General features: G+C 39.4%; 1 long non-coding RNA gene across 2 annotated transcripts in view; it reads right to left on the reverse strand.

Moving 5' to 3' along the window:
- Positions 1-8: 8 nt before the first annotated feature.
- LOC106519198 (uncharacterized) overlaps positions 9-6203 on the reverse strand; it is a 25230-nt gene continuing 19035 nt past the window's right edge. The window contains exons 3-4 of one of the 2 annotated variants that reach the window (XR_001310415.1): positions 626-2423; positions 9-491 (exon numbers count right to left, since the gene is read on the reverse strand). This is a non-coding gene — a long non-coding RNA (uncharacterized LOC106519198). Of the gene's footprint in view, positions 2424-6203 lie in introns of both variants that reach the window. The other variant, XR_001310416.1, reaches the window with a different exon arrangement.

Genomic DNA, 6203 nt, shown 5'->3' on the forward strand with positions numbered 1-6203 from the left:
GGTGTGTGTGTGTGTGTGTGTGTGTGTGTGTGTGTGTGTGTGACTGAGTGTATGTTGACTCCTTCTGTCTCCTCACAGCTGGAATGGCGTCTCCTTCTTTATCTGCTGCACTGCAATTACAGACACATGCACAGGGAGAATGACAAATAGAGTCTTCAAACATTAAATCTAAAAAAACGATTCAAATGTAAATATAAATATAATTCTAACATCTCAATAAAAAAGATTTAAGAAATAAGAAACAATGCGTTTAGCTGATTTTTAAGCTTGAAGGGTTCGCTTTGCGTGACTTCCACCCACAAACAGTGTGTGTCACTTCMTTTTGAGGTTGTCACCGCACTGACAGATACAAACTGACTTGGACAGCCACGCTCACAAAACACACACCGAGACACTTGAGTCGGGGTCTGAGTCCAGCTGGAGGTGGTCTTCTGCCAAACCTGCAGGGAGGCTGACTATTCATATTCATCACACACACACCCTGATTGGAACTGACAGGACACGCACACACATACACATATGAAGTCAAGGAGAGAAAAAATAAAAAAAAATGGTGAAAACATTTTCCTAAAGATTTCATAAACCGTTTTGTTGCTTTTGATGCATTTTTTAAATTTCTAAATACCTGCATTTATAATTAACGAAGACTGTTTAAGGGAGAAAAATGAGGTGTTTATGGGAAAGCAGCAGCCCTCACTGAAGACCAGTAACAGTAAGTAATGTCATGAGGTGTGGACTAGGAGAGGAGGAGGGAAAAAAAGAAGTTAATAGCAGCCAACAGGCTGGGAAGGCAAGAGGATGGAGAGACACAGAACAAGAGTGCTGCTCTCGACTCTTTCTTTGTCTCACACAAACACACACACTTACACAAGCGGAAAGAGACTCTATGGGGCGCCAAATAATAACGTTCCTTGTCATTATCATCACCCAGCCAAACTGCTCTCTCCTCCCTACTCCAGCACCACCTTCCATCTTCAACACAATCATTGTCCTATCGTTTACAGTCTGCCGTTAACAGGGAACATCAATACACACAACCATTAGCAGCGTGAGCTCCTTCCTCTCGAATTCTCAAGTGCTTTAATAGTCGGCGCACACACACACACACACACACACACATACAGTCGGCTGTTCACCAAGCTAGCTCCGCGCAGTCAAATCTGAACTGATGGAGTGTATCATTAAACTGGACAGTGACACGGTTGCTGTGACAGTGGTGTCGTTAGTTAACCCAAATCTAAAAACGAACTGTGCCACTTTTAAAATCTGCAGTAACATCCGACACAAGATTGTTTTAGTTAAACTTGAGTTTGAGTTTTTGTAGCTAGCCTTCGTTTTGGGCTTTTCTGGCCATCTTGACATATGAATCCAACTAAGAAGTAGACCCAGTTTGTTGTTGCAAATAGAATTCTACAAACCAACCCTGACAGATTTAAAGTCGTTTTGAGTGGCTCGGTGTGATAACAAGGAGCCGTAACAAACTGAATATCAAGGCAAATTAATTAGTTTGCATACTAATTGGTTGTACTCATAAGAAATGATGAAACACACTTTTTTCCTTTAGTAATAAAAACAAAATCAGGAGTACTGAATACTTCCCCTCACTCACAAAAAAGTCACTTTTATTTGATTCGTGATATCTTCACTCTAAATCCAATTCTCTTTAATTGTAGATGCAAATTAGTGTGGGCAGCTGTCTGACAGGATAATTAACAATAAAATAAACCTTTGCTCAAACTCATATGAGCCAGAAGCACAATGAGAGGCAGATAAGGAGGGCAAATGTAGCGATATAAAGGGAGGGAGGGGTTTCCCACAAATCTGCACTGTAATTTTGGAATGAAGGGTTTTTTTTGGGGTTTTTTTTTTTAGTGGAGGGTGTGCTGGGCAGGATGCTGGGAAGCCTGGGAGGAGCACAGGGTGGGTTATATGGGTTGGTTACGGATGGGGGCTGTGGGACGTGTGGTACGGCTGTTAAACTCGTGCAAATTGGTTTTGACAGACTGAAATAGAAAAAAGCAGAAATAAAGATGACAGCTTTAATAACGCATGCACACATGGACACATTAAAAATGGCATTTGTGACATATTTGTTCTGATTAAATAGAAAATATTTAGCAAAAAACACAGAAACTTAGGCTAATGATAGATATTTTTAAAATGTCTTTAAGGTCCAAGAATAGATAATGAGTTTGTTTTCTTAAATTCCCACCATTATAATCTTCCTGACTCGGTGGTCTCATGATTTTTACTTTAACCAGCAATATGTGTGTGTGTGTGTGTGTGTGTGTGTGTGTGTGTGTGTGTGTGTGTGTGTGTGTGTGTGTGTGTGTGTGGCAGGGTGGTGGTAAACCGCAGACAACCTCTAGGTGCCACTGCGCTGAGAGTGTGTGTACGCTTGCGTGCCTCCTCCATGTCTGGACCTGGACAGAAAACAAACAGGAAAGAGGGAGGGGGTGTGGGGGGGGAGATATTAAGATATTATACACATTTGCATGAAGCTACACACAGTGGAATGAAGCACAAAAACACACAAAAAATATAGAAACACACATCCAGTTCTAACAACGATAAAGTTAATGTGTGTTTTACAAATAATCGTTCTTGGGGTTTATATTTGAAGCATGTTCTAAAAATACTCAAAAGAAATGAATGGCGTGAAGTTTGTTTACTTTAATAAGTCACCAATTCATCCCCTTCAAAGAACCGATTGAAATTTTGCATTGAGCTCACTTGCAAGCCAGTTCTTATCAACCGCTTGGGTGGTCCTGAAAAAACAAAAAAACACCAGCAAAGAGTCACCGTGTGTAGATTTACTAACTAAAAAAAATATCAATGCTCAGGCATCCTAGCTTTAACTGATGTAAAAAAAAATCAGAATATAGAATCATTTTGCAGTCTGTAAAATCTTGATAAAACATACTAGAAATTGAGTAATGTAGTATATATAAAAAAAGACACAAACAATAATGTGTCGTATGAAATTTGCTTTACAGACAGGCTGAAAGAGAATGTCAGAGACAGATTTTATCAAAAAGAATTTGAGTGAAAAAAAAAAGAAAAAAGGTTGACCAGATGGAGAAGAAGAATCACATTAAAGTAACAGAAGGGGGCTGATGTTGCTTATTTATATCAAACTAAAACTATTAATAAAGTAAAAAAAAACTAAGTATATTTTTCAAATAATTGATCCATTTCTCATTGAAATTCTTGTTTTGCATTTTTTTCTTCATAAATCACCCCATCACCTGTGTGAAAAAAGACACTCCCCCATATCATCATGATTACTGATTATTTGTTGTTTCCTTCTGTCTTCTGATGTTTTCTTTGATTCGAGCGCCGTTTGGGCTTCCATTGTGACAGATAATGAGTCATACTGAGCACTCTGAGAGCTGCTGCTTCGTTTTCAGTCAATAAGCACATCAAAGTTCCTGTAAAAGTTACACTCATTAACGTTTTTTTTTAACCCACTTTAGCCGCATTAAGGATTTCTGTAAGAACCATACAGATCACAGTTTTAAGTAGTCCCTCTGAGTCTTTTTTTTTCCACTCCAATCTCCTTTGGTTTAACTCCTTTTTGCCCTCTGGCAGAAAMTAGACCAAGTTGCCATAATTAGATGTGGGAAGTACAAGGGTTTGTTCTTAAAAGATATCAAAGGGTCTAACTGTGTTGTGTTAAAGTATACTATGTGCACATTTTAACCAGTTCTGTTCTTGCTTAGTGTGACCATGAGGTTGCATTATATTTGCAAAATTAATCTTCASTTTTAACATTTTAACCTCCACTGTGAGAAAGTTTTACTTGCATATCCATATTATTTTTAATCACTTTTTTGCTGAGTTGTATACAATATTTAAAGTGTTGCAACTCTAATAAAGCCATACTAAAGCATACCACAGCAGCTATAACAACCTTTAGTAATTAAACGTGCAATACAAAAACTTGCAAAAAAAGGACAATCTGTCCAAAAAGGTTTTTAAAAAATGGCTTGCTAAAATAGACGTGCAAGCGAAATGTAGTTCCTCTGAACTCCTCTCAGCCGGATCTACACTCTCAGAGAAAGAACAATGATTAACCTTGACCGTAAGAAAAATTGCTTCAATTGTTCATACTTCACTTTGATGTTAAATAAGAGAAAGCCCAGGAAAGCGGCTCGCTACAGTCAAGGGACAAATTAAAGCCTTTATGCCGACTAAGAACTTGCTGCCTCGTTTCTTTTTGTAGAAGTTTACCGGCTGTAATGCTTCATTGTTGGCATCTGCCAATGCTCAAATATTGGTGCACTTATTATTATTTTTTTCTGATGTATTTTCTGTATTTTTGTTGAAGGAGCTAAAGTACTCTTTGGCTACGTTTTAATGTTGCCATTTTCCTAACATCTTTCTGCACCATTTCTTTCCAATTTCTTTTACAGTTTTTTCTTCCCCCACTACCTTTCCCCAACTGCACTGTGCTTCTCTCTACACACTTCAATAGGCAGACTTGCTGAAACCGGGGAGGGTACCTCCATCATTAAAACTCCAGTATCTGCACCAAGGTATATCCTTAGGTACATTTAAATGGGGGGGGGGGGGGGGGGGGGGGATACCACCCAAGGCTTTAACAGTGAAGTTTCATGTACTCCCTGCTAAGCTAACTGACACAAAAGGAAAAGTTGCAAACGAAGAGCTATTTCAGGAACTTTTAGAACACAGAAAGCGTTTGTTAATGACTGAATTGTGCAGCTGTTCTTTCTCAGAAAAGAACATTTAGTGGTTAAAATCAGACAAGTATCGTTGAAGGTATACAAAGCTAACCTTCTGCTGATCCCGGCAGTATTTTTATGCCTTTCAGTTTCAGCTAAATGCTGCTCTTGTGGTCCTGCATGGTTAGACGAGTTGAGAACAACACAGAGATTTAGAGTTCTGCTTCCACTGGGCCACCCAGGGCTGACATGTACGATACGCGAGAGTGAAAGATGCTGACGTAAGAAAAAAATACAAAAATCCTGCCGTTCTGACCTGGGCTTTTTGCGCTACATGCGAGCCCTTTCAGGGCATAAATATWTTTCAAAGACTTAGAGAAGCATTTATGGTTTTTATGGTAACCTTACGTGCATGAATGTAACCCCCGTTCGTGTCATCTGGCTTCAGCTGAATGCCTAAATACAGGCTTGGATGAAAGCTAAAGTTAGTTTCATGATGAAATGCAGCAGGCATACAGATTTAGTTGTTTCTAGTAAAGCAAAGCAGTCGTGATTTAAGTGCASGTCTGAATGTCTTGTATGTCAGCCAGCTGCTTTGTTCGCCTGTGCCACGGTCCAAACAACCAACACAGGTACCAGAGCAGGAAACGAGTGGCACGACTCTTTTTACCTCTATATTTACGCTCCGCTATATATGTTAATCTTTGTCCTTTGTTGATGTGTTCCCTCCATATTGTGTCTGTTTATAATAAAACTAGCAGAGACATGTAGAGCTAGACCACCCAGAGAAGCTACCCAAACACCCTCCTCAAAGAAATGCACTAGTTTTAATTATATCCATCCACTGGGCGTGACTTTCTGCTTAAAACAGAAATCTGAGCCAATCCCGCCAACCAATAAGCCACAAACCTCCTGAAACAACCATATGGGAAAAAAAATAAAATAAAATACTTTTGTGTCAATGTTCTGACCCTAAATGAAAGTAAACATGATAAGTGCTGCAGGGAGTTATTTTTTATTTTTACTAAGAAAGAATCTGGTTTTATATTAGTATTTCTTTTTGGTTAAACAAAAAATCTGTAGTCTTGCATTTTGTTTTTTCTGTTTTTTTTTTAATGGTGAGAACCTGATTGAAAGAAACACCTGTGCAATGCTTAGGCCTTCACAAACAGGAGGAAAGACGTGACAGCTTGTACACGAGGACCCACACATGAGCCGTATTATCATCTGGTCTGAGGAGGAGGTTGTTGTGACTGCCTCGTTCTCTTTCATGATCTCTAATTTTCAAGCTGGGAATGTGTRCGTGTGTGTGTGCGTGGGGAGGTAAATCGGTCGGCGTGCATGTAGAGGCATAAAGGCTTATGAAGACAGAAATGAGAGATAGAGTCTTAGCAGCAACTATCTGCCAGACAAATCCTCYGTGTGCTTTGATCTGCTGCCCACTTCTCCCTCTGTTTTTTTCCAAGCAAACAGCTGTGAGGTTTCGCTGAGGTGTAATGAGATTCCAAGACCCCCCCC

The sequence above is a fragment of the Austrofundulus limnaeus genome, unplaced genomic scaffold, assembly GCF_001266775.1.
Source record: "Austrofundulus limnaeus strain Quisiro unplaced genomic scaffold, Austrofundulus_limnaeus-1.0 Scaffold73, whole genome shotgun sequence".
NCBI lineage: Eukaryota > Metazoa > Chordata > Actinopteri > Cyprinodontiformes > Rivulidae > Austrofundulus > Austrofundulus limnaeus.